This window comes from Macrobrachium rosenbergii, chromosome 8 (assembly GCF_040412425.1).
Source record: "Macrobrachium rosenbergii isolate ZJJX-2024 chromosome 8, ASM4041242v1, whole genome shotgun sequence".
NCBI lineage: Eukaryota > Metazoa > Arthropoda > Malacostraca > Decapoda > Palaemonidae > Macrobrachium > Macrobrachium rosenbergii.
The window spans coordinates 64,854,856-64,874,525 of record NC_089748.1 but is presented as its reverse complement, the minus strand read 5'-3'; positions in this window follow the sequence as shown (position 1 = coordinate 64,874,525).

The window sequence follows — 19,670 nt, the reverse complement described above, 5'->3', positions numbered from 1 at the left end:
CTTTTTTGTATTGGGCTGGTGGTAAATGACCTGAAACTATTACAAATGTTAGAAAATTAATTTTTTTCAGTTTATTGCTGTATATTATACTTTGTTCAGTTTGTGAAAGTATCTATTTCTGCTTGTTTACGAAATAAGAGTTGAGCTCTTATGAACTTCGTCTAGAGTTTTTAAAAAATTTAAATTCATTTTTATCACAAAATTTAAAGGAAGATCCGATGCGCAGTTCGTGACTTACCCGCTAACCAGTGCATTACTTATTCGAAATAGAGTGTATATAATAACAAAATCCAAGTGGATCTCGTTTGTCCTCCCCCAGGTGACAGTAGGCGAGACATGACATAACCACCCACCCCTGCAAACCGGTTTGTCCGCCCCGGGAGGGGGTGGGGTAGGTAGGGAAACGGGAGGGTATGGGACACATCCACCCTCCTCCTGCAAACCTGTTTGTCCTGCCCCGGATGAGGACGGGGAAGGTAGGGGAACGGGAGGGTAGGGGAGACATCCACCCTCCTCCTGCAAACCTGTTTGTCCCGCCCCGGATGGGGACGCCTAAGGTAGGGGAACAGGAGGGTAGGGGAGACATCCACCCTCCTTCTGCAAACCTGCTTGTTCCCCCGGGGTCGGGACGGGGTAGGTAGGGGATCGGGATGGTTGGGGAGACAGCATCGCGCGTAGCTTACGCCAACGAGCTCGTTATCAAATAATCATCAAGAAATTCGAAAGGAGAGGCCAAAGTCGACATCTTGGAGGCAAATTAAAAAAAAGTCACTGGCCCAGCCGACCTTGAACTCGACATAGTACAAGAAAGGGATTGATAATTTAATAATTCCAAGAATTTATCATAATATAATTGAGTCCTATGAACGTAAAAGTTTGCTTCAAGCTTATTTGGAATTATTAGTGCTTACCTCGAATCCTTAGAGCATCATTTTATTGGACAGATATCCACGTAATTACCGCTTGATATCATGTGTTTATCGGATATGCAGTTCTTTGAGATATTCGAGGTTTAATGATCACGTTTTAGCTTTCTGTAAAAGAAAACTATTGAGATGGCCATTTGGCTGTCCGTCCGCACTTTTTCTGTCCGCCCTCAGATCTTAAAAACTACTGAGGCTTGAGGTCTGCAAATTTGTATATTGATCATCCACCCTCCAATCATCAAATATACCATATTGCAGCCCTCTCGCCTCAGTAGTTTTTATTTGATTTAGGGATAAAGTCAGCCATAACTGTACGTCTGGCCCCGCTGTAGGTACCAACAACACAAGCCATAACCGGACCGTGGCTGAGTTTCATGGGCTGCGGCTATAAGTGTCATGGGCCGTGGCTGAGGCCACCACGGGACCGTGGCTGAGTTTCATGGGCCGCGGCTAAGAGTTTCAAACAGCATTATACGCTGTACAGAAAATTCGATTGCTACGGAGGAACTTTGGCGTATTTTTTACCTGTTTATTTTGCATTCAAAGGAAATTTTCGTATTACCTACCGAGGGAAAAAGTGTTCACCTTGGATATCCATATGATTTCAACTATAAATGCTATTTCAGCTATACAGTAGATGCTAGTCACACTGCTCTCTCTCTCTCTCTCTCTCTCTCTCTCTCTCTCTCTCTCTCTCTCTCTCTCTCTCTCTCTCTCTCTCCCCAACTGTTTTATCGTAAAATTACATTCATAATTTTTCTGATTCCTATTCATCAGTTTTACACTGCAAATTCATACCTGTTTTAATGGTGAAGTATTTCATCGTCAGTATTTAATTGTTTTTGCTAATCCTTTTCTTTTCCCCTTGTTTTATTAAATGTTCTTTGTCTCCATTAAATGCATCCCGCCATCAGTTGTCATCACCTTTCGATTAAATGGAATCATGTCTTATGATGTGTCAGCAAGAAACCTTTGTTCCTTTCTCTCTGTTATTTTCTGTTGAATTTTATTTTTATCTGTTTTCAGTTTATTTATTCCTTGTCTTCAAACATTGAAGGGAAATTAGAGTAAGTCTTTTCGTCCCAATATATCAACTTTATGCGGAGTATCTCATTCCACGGATGTTTCCAACAAAGTATGATTTCCATTCTCCAGCAATTAGAGTTTTCATTATCTCTCTCTCTCTCTCTCTCTCTCTCTCTCTCTCTCTCTCTCTCTCTCTCTCTCTCTCTCTCTCTCTCTCATTTGTGCCTTCCAGCACGGGTCGTAATTTTAACTCGATTTGAAGCACTGTATCCGATTCGAAAGCCAAATCTCACCTCATTGGTTTTTATATCTAGTACCAAATCCATAAGTCCCCTACCCAAAGAGAGGATAAATTATTAATATAAAAGTAATCACTCTATACATAATCTTTCTTTACCTTCCTATCTTCTAATTCTAAGTATAAATGATACATATATCTTTATGATCTCAGTAAATTCTCGCTTCTTGTGACATTACACACTTCGTCTCATTAGCAAACAAAATATCAAGCGCGATAAAAAAAAAAAACAAGTAAAAAATGCGTCGAAGTTTCTTCTGAGCAATCGAGCTTTCTGTACAGTGTATAATGCTGTATGAGCCGAGGCCCATGACACTTTCAGCCTCGGCCCGGTGGTGGCCTGTCCCATATCGGTGCCAGACGCACGATCATGTCTAACTCATATAAAATAAAAACTACTGGGGCTCGAGGACTGCAATTGGGTATGTTTGATGGTTGGAGGGCGGATGATCAACATACCAATTTGCAGCCCTCTAGCCTCAGTGGTTTTTAAGATCTAAGGACGGACAGGAAAAGTGTGGACAGAAAAAGTGCGGACGGACAGACAAAGCCATCTCAATAGTTATCTTTTACAGAAAACTAAAGGTCATAGTAAAATAGCAACAACTAACACGCACACATGCACTCACATGCACACAAAGATACATACATATAAACATGTGTGTGTCCTATTAGAGCACACGAACACGAGAATTCAGTTTCCTAAGGTGAATAAAACATGAAATCAGGATCCTGGTAACTGATGTATGGAGCCATTCGCCTGGGCAATACGATTAAGTCATTCATTTCCATCTATCGATAATGGTTCAGACAGACAGATTTGCATTTTTCTATTGTTACCTCAACCATTTCAACATTAAACTATTTTACTGGTTCGGAACTCAGTTATTTTTGTTTAAAGTAAAATTATATTATTTCATTTTTCAAAATAATATAGTTGCTCACATTTTATATTTGGTATTTTGGAATAAAAAGAGGATTATCACTACCATTACTTTTACTACTCTTGTTAATATTATAAATATTTATGTCTGTCATTATTATGGTAGAGTTTATTAGAATCTACAATTCGTACGCTTGAAATTAGTGGTTTACTTGGGTTCCTTAATCGGACATTATCATACCTCGTTATCCCGACCAGTTTCCGCATTTCAATTTTGGTCTGTACGTTGACGTTGAAAGTAAAATCTGTTAAGTGTTGGAGGATTACGCCAGAACTTCATTACGCTTTTAAAGCAGATCAAAGCTGATTTCGTCTTTTTCAAAAAAAAAAGAAAAAAAAAAAGAACACGAGACGAAGTACCCCTATTAGCTTCGTCCTCATATGTTTTAATTGGCCACGGCTCTGGAAATGCTTGTAGAGGAACCCTGTAACTTTTTTTTTTTTTTTTAAAGAAGGACCGTAATGTTTCCGTTCCTGTAATACGCCATTTACCGCAAGAGGCACTTGAAGAAGTGAACAATCTCCCATTCCTTTGTAAAGCCCGTTGTCTGCTCAAAGTACGTTGTTCTAACATTGCTAATACATTACACGTGAGCGGTCCTGCCCTTCGAGTAGTTTGTATGAACTGTGCAAATGTAAGTGCGCTTGAAAAACTTGCTCTCCTCATTCACACATAAACTTGGACTTTTTAACGTTTAAATTGGTAGGGATTATGCTCGTGAAAACTAAGGTCTCATCCTTGCAAGTCTTCATTTATAATACTTGACTGCTTGTTTTCCTGTGGGATTTCATATTATCTCATCATATTTCCATGAATGAGGTTATGAAAGCATGACTTTTTAAACCCAGCAGTGATTTTATCGAGGTTGCAACTCGTGGAATACCTCTTTTGACTTTCACGAGCTTAATTACTTCCACGTTTTATTTTGCCTCCAGAGATCGTCTGCCGGTCTCTGGGCTCTCTCACATTCTATTAACTAGGTATTCATAGAGAATGGAGGAATTTGAATTAAAGACTAAGTATTGCAAGAGTGCATTTAGCATAGTTCATCTACTTATCCTACAACTGTTATCTTACATCACTTCATCCATAAGGACGTTACATCCAGGTAAACAGAACACATCTTGTTCTCAGATATAATTTTAAACCTAACCTGCCACTTTCATGATTACATACTCTAACACATACCTCACTTTTATGATAAAAAATGTTGATCACTAGGGCAATTTACCATCTAAACCAAACATCTTGAACATTCCTCCACAATTCTTCTATCAGTTCTTTCATAAGGTTATTCCAAGTTCAAGCATGCCACATACGGTGTTTCCATTTACTTTCAAACGTCTCACATACCTACTTAATAACTGATGCGTCTGTCACCTGTCCTAATTCTCAAACAAAATTGTACCATACACGTTCCATTAGTTATCAGGAGTCCTTAATTCTTACAGTATTCTCTTCCACCTTGTCCCTATAAAAATAAGGTTATTCCTTTCACCCATTCCCTTGGAAACTTTCCTTCATCTAGGCTTGCCTTATACTATACACCCCGGTCAACAACAGAATTACACTTATTACCATCATTCTGCAGCATATCACTTGTAATCCTATTATTTTTGGTGTCCTTGCATATATCTCTCTCTCTCTCTCTCTCTCTCTCTCTCTCTCTCTCTCTCTCTCTCTCTCTGTTTCTCTCTGTACACACACACAAACACTATATACAATATACAATATATATATTATATATATATATATATATATATATATATATATATATATATATATATATATATATATATATATACATTTAAATATGTTCTTATATATATTCTCAAATAAAAAACTTTACGACAAAGCACAAATGACAGATAACCAATAATTTTGTATAACTAATGAAGCGATTTCTGACTAACATTTTCAATCCCTCGGGCTACACATTCGTAAATAAATGGTTTAAATCTGCGAGAATATACTTTCGATGTTAACATTATTCATGTACATAAATAATTATTGCTTTTTTATAAGTAATTGTTTGGAATAATGGAGGCAACAGATGCCACGACTGAATAAATAGTATTTACTTTTACTTACATGGAATATATATCAATTTATATAAATATATAATATATATATATACATATATATATATATATATATATATATATATATATATATATATATATATATATATATATATATATATATATATATATATATATCGATAATATATATTAAATTCGTTGTATATTCCAAAAGTTTATTTACTATTTATGTCAGTCGTGGCATCTGTTGAAAATCCATTATTTCAAACAATTACTTACAAAATAAAACAATGATTATTTATGTACATGAATAATGTTAACATCGTTATATCTGTTTAAACATTTTATTTACGAATGTGTAGCCCGAGGGATTGAAAATGTTAGTCAGAAATCGCCTCATTAGTTATACAAAATTATTGGTTATCTGTCATTTGTGCTTTTGTCGTAATTATTTATATATATATATTTTATATATATATATATATATATATATATATATATATATATATATATATATATATATATATATAATATATATATATATATATATATTAATATATAGAATTTTAAAATTAATTTCATAGACTTTGGTTAATTGTTTTTCATGAGTATCTACGATGTGCTTTAATAATCTGTGTTTCTTTTAAATGAATGCGTACTTGCAACCCAAAGGCTAAAGAAAAATCCTTCAGCGCATGTTGCATAATACTTTTAAACATCTACTTGAACAGTTCAGCGCAGAACCCCGGGCCCGTTTCACTACTTTACCCCATATATAATAAGGAATTTCCAGAGCCCTCGGGAAACCGTTTTGCTCTCCTTCAGTGGATTCTGACAAAATCGTTTCATCAGACGAAGTAATCAGTTGTTAAAAGCAGTAATTCTCTTGACCATTTTCTCGGCCTTTCAATTTGACATTTTCCAAATATAATTTTCTTTAATTTTTCCAACTGTGTCATTACTTAATATAATGTTTTATTTTTATTTCGTATTTCAGAGGATTTATTTGTCGGCTGTTATTTTTTTATTAAATGTTTTTCTTTTCTCTTTATTTTCTCGCTTCATGGCTATTTCGCATTTATTACTTCAGCATTTTCATTATCCGTCTTTCTTTATTTTCGTTCGGTGTTTGGCTGTCTAAGGAAAGGATCCTCACAGCGTAAAGGAATATTTTCATTTTTACATTTTTAATTTATATATACTTCAGCTTCATTTGATTTTTTTAGGAAGGTTTTATTTCTCTTTTCTGCGGAATAGACATATTCCTCTTCCATTTCCCTTCACATTTTCTAACACTAATTGTCAGTTACCTGCGACGCAGAAATTTCATCTTCTGCCCTTTTGACAACAGAACTTTGTTTTCTTTGTGATTTTCTCATCCGTTAACCAAGAAAATTACTCTGGATGCGACGGAGGGAATCAGGCTCTTATATATGTGATTCCTTGTCTTTCTGTAAGAATTATATTTTTTGTGGAAAGAGGGGTTGTAGTCATGCATTATTTCTCTTTGTGTAGTTGCTGTTACAAATGGCATATGGCAGTTTTTAGAGCATTTGCTTGCAATTTTGATGGCTGCTCGGAGGTTATTGATTTTAGAATATTTCACCGTAGATATTACTTATCTATTTAACTTTAGTGGTTGTTAGTACGCCATAATTTCGTGGAACACTGCAAACTGCAGTTTTAAGAAATCCCCCTTTTTTAACGCTACATTGCTTTGGATGGTTGCATTCCTACTCCTTTTAGGGTTTGGGCACTGGAAACTCATTGGAGCCGTTAAGGATGTGAGGCGAAACATCAAAGAGAGGAAAAATAGACTCCAGTCCTGCAACACTGAATGAAACAGTCCACATTTTAAATATGTCTGGAGTTAAATCTTAGAGACGCTGGTCTGATTTCTGTTGATCCAATAGTTCTCATTTATTAATATGTGGGTGGATAGAAATATGTCTCTAGCATAGTCAGAGCTTCTTTCATGACTGTATATCTGTTATTATTATTATTATTATTATTATTATTATTATTATTATTATTATTATTATTATTATTATTATTATTATTATTATTATTATTATTATTATTCAAAAACAGTAAAATAATAGTAAAATTTTGCATTGTTTTCATTATTCTACATTCAGAATGCAAAACACTAAAATAATATTATGACTAACCAAATGCTATTAAAATATAATACTTTTTCAAAATAATAAAGTATAGGTTAGTCTTTTGACAGTGAGCTCTGAACAAACTCCTTGTGTTATGTTTATGTACTCAAGTCTTGGATGAAAATTCGTCGGCTTAACATGAAATTGAATATAGACTTAATAATTTTTTTGTTTATAAATATCCTTAAAACAGCAATGACAAAACACGATATAAATTTAGCTTAATTAATGAAAACTGAAATAAATTCCTCCCTCTTCATGATAAAACTAAAGATTGCAATTGGAATGAGACTGCCTTATTTGCTTACGTTATAATCATACTGTCTTGAAAATAGACGTCGGCTATATTTAAGGTCATAGTAGATCTAATGCGGAACGATTCCCATGGAATAATATAGAATGACAATTTACAAATCATTAGCAACTCAGTCAAATTGTTTGGTAGCTAAACTTTAGGCTAGGCCATAGAGGATAAGACATACTACTTTTGATGGATCCTATTGGTATAAGGATGCATAAGCAGTAAACATGGAACTGATGGAGAATGTTGGAAGAACTGTTGGCGCTTCCAGACTAGTCAGGTGGTGGTTTTGTTTTGGCGAATTCAGGCAACTATGTGTACTTAATCAAACGCTTTCTGTTTCCTTTGTTACCATGATCTATGTAAATCTAGTTCCTCTAGTGACAAGGCCAAGGGTAGCATTGTTACCAGCAGCTCCTTGAATAAATAAATTGGTTGATTCGCCGAATGAGCAGATTTTACACTTACGACTCATCTGATGATTGTACTTGATCGTCTATTTCATAATTACTGATAGAGCTGTTTCCATCTTTTTTCTGTGTACTATCTTATTATACATTTTTTCATAGGATTAAGCTGATAAATGGCGACTCAAGACGAGGGGTTAAATGACAGGCGAAGAGTTGAGAATCACCATTTAAATTAACCAACCACAGATTAGCGATCATTTTTGCCGAAGATGGAGAGGAATTGACAAGGGAAGAAGAATGGAGAGGAGTGAAAAATGCAGGGAATGACAGTTAGGGAGGGGGATAGGATGAGCAGGGGTGGGTAATTTGGCGTTTATGGCTAAGACAGGTACGGAAGGTAAATAATACTTAGTAGCAATAGTCTTTCAGTAGCCAATACTACTATCAATAAGTATTTCACGGGATATGATATACAGCATTAATTTTGTTTTAATCCTTTTCTTCACAGAAATACAACTCTCTCTCTCTCTCTCTCTCTCTCTCTCTCTCTCTCTCTCTCTCTCTCTCTCTCTCTCTCTCTCTCTCTCTCTCTAATTATGAAATCCTGTGCTTAGAAATATAGCTCATTCTCAAGTGTACTTTTCGGTTCATGATTTCCCTTGACATTAGATAAGGGATTTCTGTATAGGTGTGAGGTAATTCGTCCAGCAAATACTGAAACTGAATGGGAAACGGTTTATACATTCCACCGAAGATAGCGTGTAACTAGGATTAGAGATATATGAATTTACAAATGCTACTTTTTGGGTTGTAAACATGAATAAAGAAGCATGCATATGTACGTGAAAATTGTACAGAGACCTAAGATTTGGGAGTTAAAGAACAGGTTAAGATACATTTCTCATCGTTTGATATCAAAGGAAGAAAAACAAATTCAATTCATGAGAAAGTCAATAGACATTGCTTTTATGTTTGTTTGCTCAAGTCTCGGGTTTTCTTTCGTTGAACTTTTCCCTTACAGAGCAAGAGTGAGTTTGAGTTTCTGCTCAAAAATAAAGTAAGGACTTTCTTATCTAAATTTATTTATTTCATCTGATATGCGTATGACGTCTTACTTTTTTTTTCACAAAGTTCACCTAATAAAAATGGTATAAAACAGAATATGTCAACAGCTTCCCCTTGCTATAAGGAGAGATAGAAGTATTGCTGAATGCAGATAAGTTCACAAAACATAAACACGCCAAAATACCCATAAAAAGATGGATATTGCATTTTAATGCCGTTTTTGACATAAAACTCACGAAATGAAAGGATTAACTTATAAAAATAAAGGTTTAGGATACATTTTACTGAAAGCATAGCTAAAACAAGCATTTAATGAACGTAACTGCTTTTCCACAACTAAAAAAAAAAAAATTAAGAGTTAATGCTGCTAAAAGTGTGGACACATTCAAAAAACAAAATTTCTTAAAAATGTCAGCTTAGGTCCTCTCTGTCTGCCTCTTTATAAAGTTGCGTTTGATTGTCTAAAATGAAGTTATTTCTTTTACTACTTTTTTTAGGATAAATGTTCTAATGAATAACAAAATGAATAGAGGAATGGGCCATAAGATTTGCATGCTTGCTTTGCTTATTGATAGTGTTAAAAATGAGTATTTCAAGAAAAAAAATGATTGATTCCCACTGACTGTCAAATAAGGTATGGGCCAAGTAGAATATTGTGTTAACCAAATAATTTTTGTAATCTCTTATTATTTTACCAAATTTCTCTTGAAGCTATCTATCTTAAATTAAATATCGAGAAGCACCGCATGAGGAAAGATTAGGAGAAAGTCATTCATTTAAATTGAATAGCATATATAACTAGTCCATAGGTTAATGGATTAGATATTACTTGACAACAAAATTATGTGAACTCTCACAGTGATATTAAATGAAACATCTCACAACTTGTGAAATGACATTCAAACGATGTTTGATATGGAAAGAAATTGATGTGTTGAAACTTACATACACTGTATATCATCGAAACCTGTCGTTCCAATCCAGTATTTCCATAAAAGAGGATGGCTTTGGAAAATAAGAAACTTGTTGCTTAACAGTCAATCATCATGAACAAGGGAAACAAAGTAATTACACTTCAGCTTCATAGACCGCTTTTCATTTTGTAGGGATGTCTCTCGTTTTATGTTGCTTCCTTATATAAATACGATCCTTTCATCTGATTATCGATATCCCCTGCCAGCACAATCCCATTGGCAGTTCAGCGTGAATCTTTTTCTTCATTTGCACAACACCGGTGGTTTTGCCGTTGTGTTGTCGTCGGCAGGCTATCTCTAAGGGGGCCAATCAGCGGCGGGTACAATTGGGCGATTGTGTGTGTGCATATACTGTATATATATATATATATATATATATATATATATATATATATATATATATATATATATATATATATATATATATATATATATATATATATATATATATATATATATATATATATATATATATATATATCTATGTGTCTATATATGTGTCTATATATCTATATATATAGAGATATATAGATAGATATCTTAGATATATATATAGATAGATAGATAATGAGTTTGTGTCTAGCGCAAGTGTGTGAAGGAGTATAACATGTGTCCGAAACCTAAATCACAATCTCTTTTCTGCCTCAGTCTTCTATTACCACAAAGCCTCCCAGCATATCCACAAAATCCGGAGACCGAGATGTTTCTGTTCCAAGAGGCAGCCATCTAGTCGCTGAAGTTTAACCGACCGGATGGGCGAACACACGGCAAACTCATCCTGTGTTGACGTCCAAGTTTAAGAAACTTTCCCCTCGAGATCAATTGAACATAACCGGCTACACTCACACACACACACACACACACACACAGAGAGAGAGAGAGAGAGAGAGAGAGAGAGAGAGAGAGAGAGAGAGAGAATGAAAAGGTAACGCGAAAGATAAAAGCGTGAGAAACATGTAAGGAATATGCCCAGGCGCAATAGGAAATTAAAATGGAAAACATAAAAGACCTTTATCATGGTTTTCCCATGAAGTCGCTAAAAATTAAATAAATCACACATGGCAAGGCCAAAATTCATATTTCCAACCTTTTACATGGTAGGTCATTCACTTGGTTTGCAATGGTTGGCATTCAACATAAAACAGATAGACATTATTATATACCTCAGGATTTTTGTGCTATTAGCATTAAGAAAAAGGCACGCAAGTCGAATTTCGTTAAGATGAAAAACTTTTCAGGAACGATTTTTTTTTTTTTTTCATAATTTTAAAATGGAAAAAATAGATGTCGAGAAAACCAAAAAAAAATTGTGATGTTAAGTTTCTTGAAAAAATTAGATCTGACCTAGATTTTCATTCCTGAATCATATCCCGTCATTAGAGAAGTAGAGACAATCAGACGCGTATCAGGAGAACGAATATTTATAAGACATCCGACTTCAAGAAAAAGTAAAAAATTCGGTGGAGTTTCTTCGGAGCAATTGAGTTTTTTATACAGCGTATAATGCTGTATGATCCGCGGCTCATGAAACTTTCAGCCATGGTCCGGTGGTGGCCTGTCCTATATCGTTGCCAGACGCACTATCATGGCTAACTTTAACCTTAAATAAAATAAAAACTACAGAGGCTAGAGAGCTGCAATTTGGTATGTTTGATGATTGAAGGGCGGATAATCAGCATACCAATTTGCGGCCCTCTAGCCTCAGTAGTTTTTAAGATCTAAGGCGAACAGAAAAAGTGCAGACGGACAGAGAAAGCCGTTTCAATAGTTTTCTTTTACAGAAAAAAAAAAAAAAAAAAAAGATTTTATATGAAGTCATCTTACCCCATAAATCTTTGTCAGAATAAAGACTCCCCGCGCGAAGAGGTGAAAAGTTTCGCCAATAGCAAACGACTGTTGCCTAACCCTCAATGAAATTAGGCTCACGTTTTGTAGACGGGAAAGGGTTCTAGACGAGACTGGAATCAGTTGAGAGCGGAATCCATATCTGGGCATTAGGAGGGTGTAAATCTGTTGTACATCGGAAAGTCTAGGACTCCGCTTCATTGATCTTTGCGAGAGTAGTAACTTCTAATAAATAACATATACTGATGACATTGCAGTGTTCCGTGTCAAGTAAATGTAAAAAGGTAGCCTTCAGTGATCGCATGAAATTAATGAGAATGAGCAGGGATATTTTTATTATCAGGGTATTTATAGCCAGTATACGGTTGTTCTTAATTAACCCCGTCGTAGAACTTAGATACAGAGGTTTACCCGTCGTAATAAATGGAATTTATTTGTATGTCTGAAACATGAAACTGGGCAGTTTCAACTTGGGATCGAATATTTACTTTGGAAAAGAAGACAAAGGAAATCAAGTGAAAATGCTGGAGAACACGATATCTCTAGCACTCTGAATCTCTTACTTTAGGTCTTGGCGTTTTCATAATATGTAGGTAGCCAAAACGCTTTTGTTTAACCCTGATCATGAGAGAATGAGGGGTGTTACCGAAAAGCCTTAATTAAGGTCATATAAATATAGAAAGTGCTAGAGATATCGTGTTCTCAGGTATTATCACTTTCATTTCCTTCTTGATTTCATTTGCCAGCTGTTCTAAAGTAAACTAACTCTCTCAAGATGAAACTAACCAGATTCATGTTTCAGACATAAAAAAAATCTATATCTGCCGTGTATCTTAAGTTTTGCGTCGCTGTTAACGAGGAGCAATCGTATGCTTACAATATATCTCGGGCAAAAAATTTCCATTAGAATTTAGCTATTGAAGTTTGGTACAATACACATGTATCTCCTGCGGAAGTTTTGAGTATATAGGCAATTATCTGAATTCGTACACATAACGCAACCAAGTTCCGTCGAGTTAAGAAAGAGCCTACAGTCAGATAAGCTAGGTCATGTTGAATGACCTAAAAAATAGTACATTAAGTGCTCATATTCATACATTGCAACGAAATTACTGCGCGAGATAGTATTGTTATAAACACGTGAGGCAATAAATTGCGTATTGCGTAATGCAAGTTTTGGGAAAATTTTTGCATTCTGTACTTTGTTGATGATTCCTATGGTAAGGTGGAAAATGGAGTACAGTCCAACAAACTTGCAGGAAATGTTTACCTTTGTCATTGTCTTGTTTAGGTACTAGGCTACTGAAATTGTTGGTTCCGCTGGTAATGTCGCATTATGCTCTCCTACTTAGACTGCAGCTTGAATGATGATTTTTCACACCGTTTGTTGAAAATAAATAAGCTGCAGCATCTCCAGGCACCAAGGTGTCTTGTTTAATGACTAGCAAAAGACGGAAACTTTCACGACCCAAGAACGCCATTAGTGTGTACGTACCGTACATTACACCGAAAGTCATTCGTGCTTTTTGGGATTGTTGTACCTTGAGATATGTATATCCATCGTCACGAACCTAAGAGTCAATTAGTTTCATCAGTCTCTCGTACCTTTACTTCTATAATATGGAATTTTCATCTGTCGTCAATATTTCCTGTGTAATTGGAAGTTTACCTGGTCTTCTTTCAAAGGTGTTTCAAGATCACTAAATTAACTTTATATGATAACACCTGCCTTCTCTTGGTCAGTCCAAGCCTTCTCATTGACATATATATATCTGTGTACATACACACACACACATTGACATATATATATATACACACACATATATATGTATATATACATATATATACATACATACATATATATATATATATATATATGTGTATATTATATATATATATATATATATATATATATATATATATATATATATATATATATATATATATATATATATATATATATATATATATATATATATATATATATATATATATATATATATATATATATATATATATATATATATATATATATATATATATATATATATATATATATATATATATATATATATATATATATATATATATATATATATATATATATATATATATATATATATATATATATATATATATATATATATATATATATATATATATATATATATATATATATATATATATATATATATATATATATATATATATATATATATATATATATATATATATATATATATATATATATATATATATATATATATATATATATAGAATATATCTGTAAGTTTTTTGATCTCCAAAGTTACAGGGAAAAGGAACGATTTTTTTATATGGTGTTAATACAACTTATCTCATAGACGAGAGATTGCATAAAGCAGTTTCAAATTATAAACAATTGAGGTAAATATAGAGAATTTCTATCGTTCTCATAACTGATTGCTCACCATACCTTTCACCATACGATTACAAAAACTTTATGTCCCTCCGAATCATATTAGAGACCGGACATGTCTCTTCCCTCCATCATGCTCAATGAACTTCTTTCTCCATGGTCCTTTCCATCTTCAGCTAGCCCATAAACTCTTTGTAATCTCTTTACTTCGGTGTCCTATACGGCCATTTCCCTCAGCTTTTATTTGGGTTTCTTACTCTTAAAACCTCTGGAGAATTGATTGTTAACAACAAAAACATTTAGGACCCATTAACAAGGTAGTGAAACAAGACGCGCGGGGTCTGGAAAAGCGAGAGTATTTCCTGACCGGGGATCTAAAACTAGAATAGATCTATGCTCTGGTGGAAAATATAGACACTTTAAAAAAGCAGTTTTTACAGACTTTCTCAGGACAAAAGATATTGCATAAACATATACTCATCTCTCTCTCTCTCTCTCTCTCTCTCTCTCTCTCTCTCTCTCTCTCTCTAATAATAGGTCAGAAATAAATTCCGGAACTTTCCAGAACTTTTTTCCGGCTTCTCAATCAAATTGCCTTATGCCTCGGTTAGCATTCAAGTTAATCATGGAGTTGTCGTTAATTGACTTTGATGGGTCATAGCCGGGTAATTTGTTACTGTCTTCTACTTTCGGTAAGTCAGATTTTCTGTACCCAACTAAGGATTATAGAAAAGCAACACATCTGGTAGATGAACTTCATGTATTTATGATTACTGTCTCTAGTATCATTATCAGACAAATATATTTTAAATGAAATTTTCCATTTTGAAGAAAAGTTTCTATCCGATGAAAAGTTTGCCAATTAATTCCGTAGACATAGGACAGATTCGCCTGTCTTTGTAATGATTGTAGCCTGCAAAAAGTTCACTAGAAATGCGTTTGTACTACAGAAGATTAACCCCAGATTTGGGAGCTGAGTCGCTAAAAGCTTTGGCAAATCTAGCTTACGGGCTTTTACTCACTCAGCCGCCATTCCGGGATAGCTCTGGAAATAATTGACTTTTTTCACTATTAAAGGGATCCAAAGTTGGAATCGGTTTGAGAACGAGTGAAGGGATTATGTGTTTCAGAGAGCCACGATGAATTCAATAGGATTCTAGAATGATCCTTATGTATGTCACAGTAGTTGTTGTGTTATTGTTCAATTCAGATTCTTCATTCTTTATTTATTTATTTATTTATTTATTTTTTTTGCTGCATTTCCTTGTGCAGCCTCTACTGCACTATACGCTGGAAAGACAAACGAACCAATTTACAGTTATACATTAAATTGCTTAAAATTATTTTTCACATCATTTTTGAAAATCCATAATCCTAAATTATTAGTTGCTAACTAATCAGGAAATACACCAACCCTCAAAATATTAGAACAAAACATCTCTCTCTCTCTCTCTCTCTCTCTCTCTCTCTCTCTCTCTCTCTTAGCTCTTTCTCTCTAAAATTAGAATATGTTTTTTTACTGTAACGCTTCTTCTCTTTTATAACACCACAATGATTCCTTTAAATGTTATTAGAAATATGTTTTTTTTTTCACATCTAAATAAGTTAAAAAGTCTTCAGTAACGCTAAAAATATTGCACCTCGGTGTTGTCCTGCTCATTTTATCTGGCCGTTCTGCTTATTTTTTTTTTTGGAAACAGTCCTCACTGATATAACAGCGCCATTTAGAGATGATAATCGTATTTCCTCATCATGTTGCCTTGAATCTCAGGTCCATCATTCTTTTATAGATCAGGAGACAAACAAAATAAGTTTATTGTAACACATAACCCATTCATCTGACCCATTATAAACTAGAAGGAGACATAAAAAGTTAAAATAGTCTTCCGGATGGTCATGAGATAATTCTTTAAATTCATAAGCTTTCAAAAAAATTTGGGTCAATACTTTAAGTATTAATAAAAGAATTTCTGAACTTTTGGTTTTGTTGTGAAATAACTGTTATGTTAAACTGAAACGTTCATTATACATACGAGACATACAGAAAAGACAATGCTCTGACTGACATGCAGTCTGGACTATTGTTCACTGATGAAACAGTAACATAACGACTCACTGGATGTGATATAAACAGACGAAAACCATTCGAAGGCTGCTTTGTTATTACCCTCCACCACATTCAGAATTAAAGCCTCATTATTTTCAGTCCTCACTCCACTGAGTGAAACTGTTCATAAAAGGAGGTAGCAAAAAGGCAATTAACTGTATGTCTTTGTATCTGTTTTCCTCTCTTTTTATGACTCTCTCTCTCTCTCTCTCTCTCTTGCACTCTCTCTCTCTGATCTAAGTTAGAGAGAAATGAAATTCCTCGATCTAGAATCTACTCTCTCTAAGATTATCAGCAAAGTTCAAAGTGAAAATGGTCCATCATTCTTTTACAGATAGCATTTTCTGTTATAGGTTTTACCTCAAACAGAAAGTATCAGATAAATTAAGTGAGATATAACATGAAAGTGTTGTGAGGAAGGAACCAAGAAGGCAGCTGAAAGTGTGCAACCTCAATTTAATAAAGAGCTTCATTGCATTTGATTTAATATTATTATTAACCTTAGTATAGTTTTATGGCTTGCATTCATGCAGTAAAAGTTGAGATACCCCATGTAAATAATTCTTTCAAACACATGGAAATGAGGTATACTAATTTCTAAGATGTTCACTTTTTCCATTCAACCCAGTGAAGGATAGTTAATTATAATTATCTGTATTTCCTTGAAAATTAATTAATTCTTCGGTTAGAATAAGATCCTGATCAGTATTATAATAGGTGTCACTTTGTTATGACTGATGAATTGTCTTAGAATTGTTATTGCCGTAGATGCTAATATTTTTTTTCAAATCAGAAAAAAAATTATGAAAAGTACTTTAAGTGCAAAATAATGTATCAGAATAGTAAAATGTATTCCAAATCTACTATTTTGCCATTTAAATAATTTTTCATTTTATATTCACCAAAAAAATCAAATACAAAACTTTCCCAAATTCAAAGTCAGAAAATTGCCAAGATATTGTAACCCCAAACTCTTATTTAGGAAAGGCTGCATAGCCAAAGCAACAAGAGTGATAATAATTCATCAGCATTGCATCATCTTTTACTTCCGCTGTGGAAGCATCGCCGCCTCTTTTTCCAAGACTGGGGGAGGAACGCTGGCTGAGCACCGCATCATTTCACGGAAGACTGCGCCAATTGATAAGGAATGCTAGCAGTTCGCGGCAGAGGGATACCAATGGTCGAGGATTGATACATGACGGAATATGCATCGTCTTCTAAGAAAGGAATTTTACCATCATTCGTCAGATGATTTGCAGGCTCCATGCTGTTCTGGTCTTGGTTTTGTAGAAGTTTCTGATGATAAATCAGGTTTATTTGGGGTCAGTTTCATTTCTGTGGGAAGGAGGGAGGGGTGGGTAGGGTTTTAAGGTGTCTTAGTTTGTTTTTTTCTGCGGTTAGACTAAACATAGTCAAGTTTGGTTTCTAAATGTGTTTAGGTACATAGCGAAGGACGCTTGCACGATGCTCCTCTCACTCTGAGCTTCATGTTGCGAGAGGTCTCTGTGGTTCACAGCTTTCATATGAAGAATGCTGTAAGTGCAGTACGTTTCTTGTATATGAGGTACTGCTTTCTCACATTGTTTGCTGCGTATTCTTTTTATTCATCCAGTATGGGTCTAAATGCAAAATTCATTTACATCCTCTTTACAGCTTAACAACTTTTCCGATTATTCGTAGACATTCAGTGTAAAAACTTTGGGAAAATACAGAGAACTGCCTCTCTTTCGCCCTGATTACTAGTCATATTTCATTAAAATGCTTGTAAATGGTATGGAAATAGTTATCGTAGACAAAAGTAAACGCTGCACAACGACGATACTCCAAAAAGCTGTAAGGAAGTACAGAGGGAACAGCGCGTATCAATATAACAGCACTAATGGAATGATTTTGGGTAGCAGATGCTTTAACGTCTTGTAGATAGGCGACACAACGCGCATCAGTACTTCTTCAGTCAACAATACGTTACTGATTGACATTTTGGGGATAAGCAAGTGATCTGCAGGATTGATGCCAGGAAAGCTGACATCAGAACAAACAAGTAAAATATGCGCCGAAATTCCTTCGGCGCAATCAAGTTTTCTGTACAGCGTATAATGCTGTATGAAACTCTCATCCACGGTCCATAAAGCTTTCAGCCGCGGCCGATGAACCTTTCAGCCACAGCCCGGTTATGGCCTGAGTCGTTGGCACCATAGCGGTGCCAGACGAACGGTCATGGCTAACTTTAACCTTCAATAAAATAAAAACTACTGAGGCTAGGGGGCTGCAATTTGGTATGTTTGATGATTGGAGGGTGGAAGATAAATAATACCACCCCTGCAGCACCTAGCCTCAGTAGTTTTTAAGATCTGAGGGCGGACGGGCAAACAAAAGCCATCTCACTAGCAGACAGAAAACTAAAACGGCTGGAGCCATCAGGTAACATTTGACTTTTGGTGATTAAAGAAAACAACTATAAACCAGTCACCACCCCCAGAAAAATTCAGCAAGAGTGTGTGTGAGAAAGATGTCCTCATTTCGGGACGACTAGGAAAGGGTCAGGCCATCAGTGAAAAGTATCGCATATTAGAAATAGGACCGATGAAGAAAGCAATGAAATTGAAAACTTGGGAAGATCTATGGAATGGGAGTTCTTCTACTTCAGAATAATGCACCAGTAGCCGTGAGTGACGTGACCAACTGTGGTTTAATGATGCGTCTTGTACTTTTTTTCACTTCTGTTTTTGTAGCTCAGGTTGTAAATGTGTTCTCTCTTTTTTTTTTTTTTAGTAACAAGGAGAAGTATTTAGATGCACAGAAACAGTATTTCTGCAACGGTATAAAGATACGTAGCGTCAGCGGAACGCGTGTACGTAAGTCAGGGAATTCCTTTCTCCTCCGGCGCCTCTTGAATAATGGCAAGACATTGTCGAATGCGTCTTGTATTTAAATACTGATGAACCTTTCGTTGTGTTTTAATTTGAATCTTGCTTTCCGAAACGTAGCTCCGTTTTTTATATCAATGATAATTTACGATATATGCTAAATGCATTAAAGCTTCAGAAAAACTGTCTTCACTGTAAGACGTTACAAGGTACGGTTATTTTCATAACATCCTACTTGTTTGGCATTTTCTTTTGTAGACTTGATGGAATCATCTGTTGCTTTCCACTCTCTGTCGCTGAGC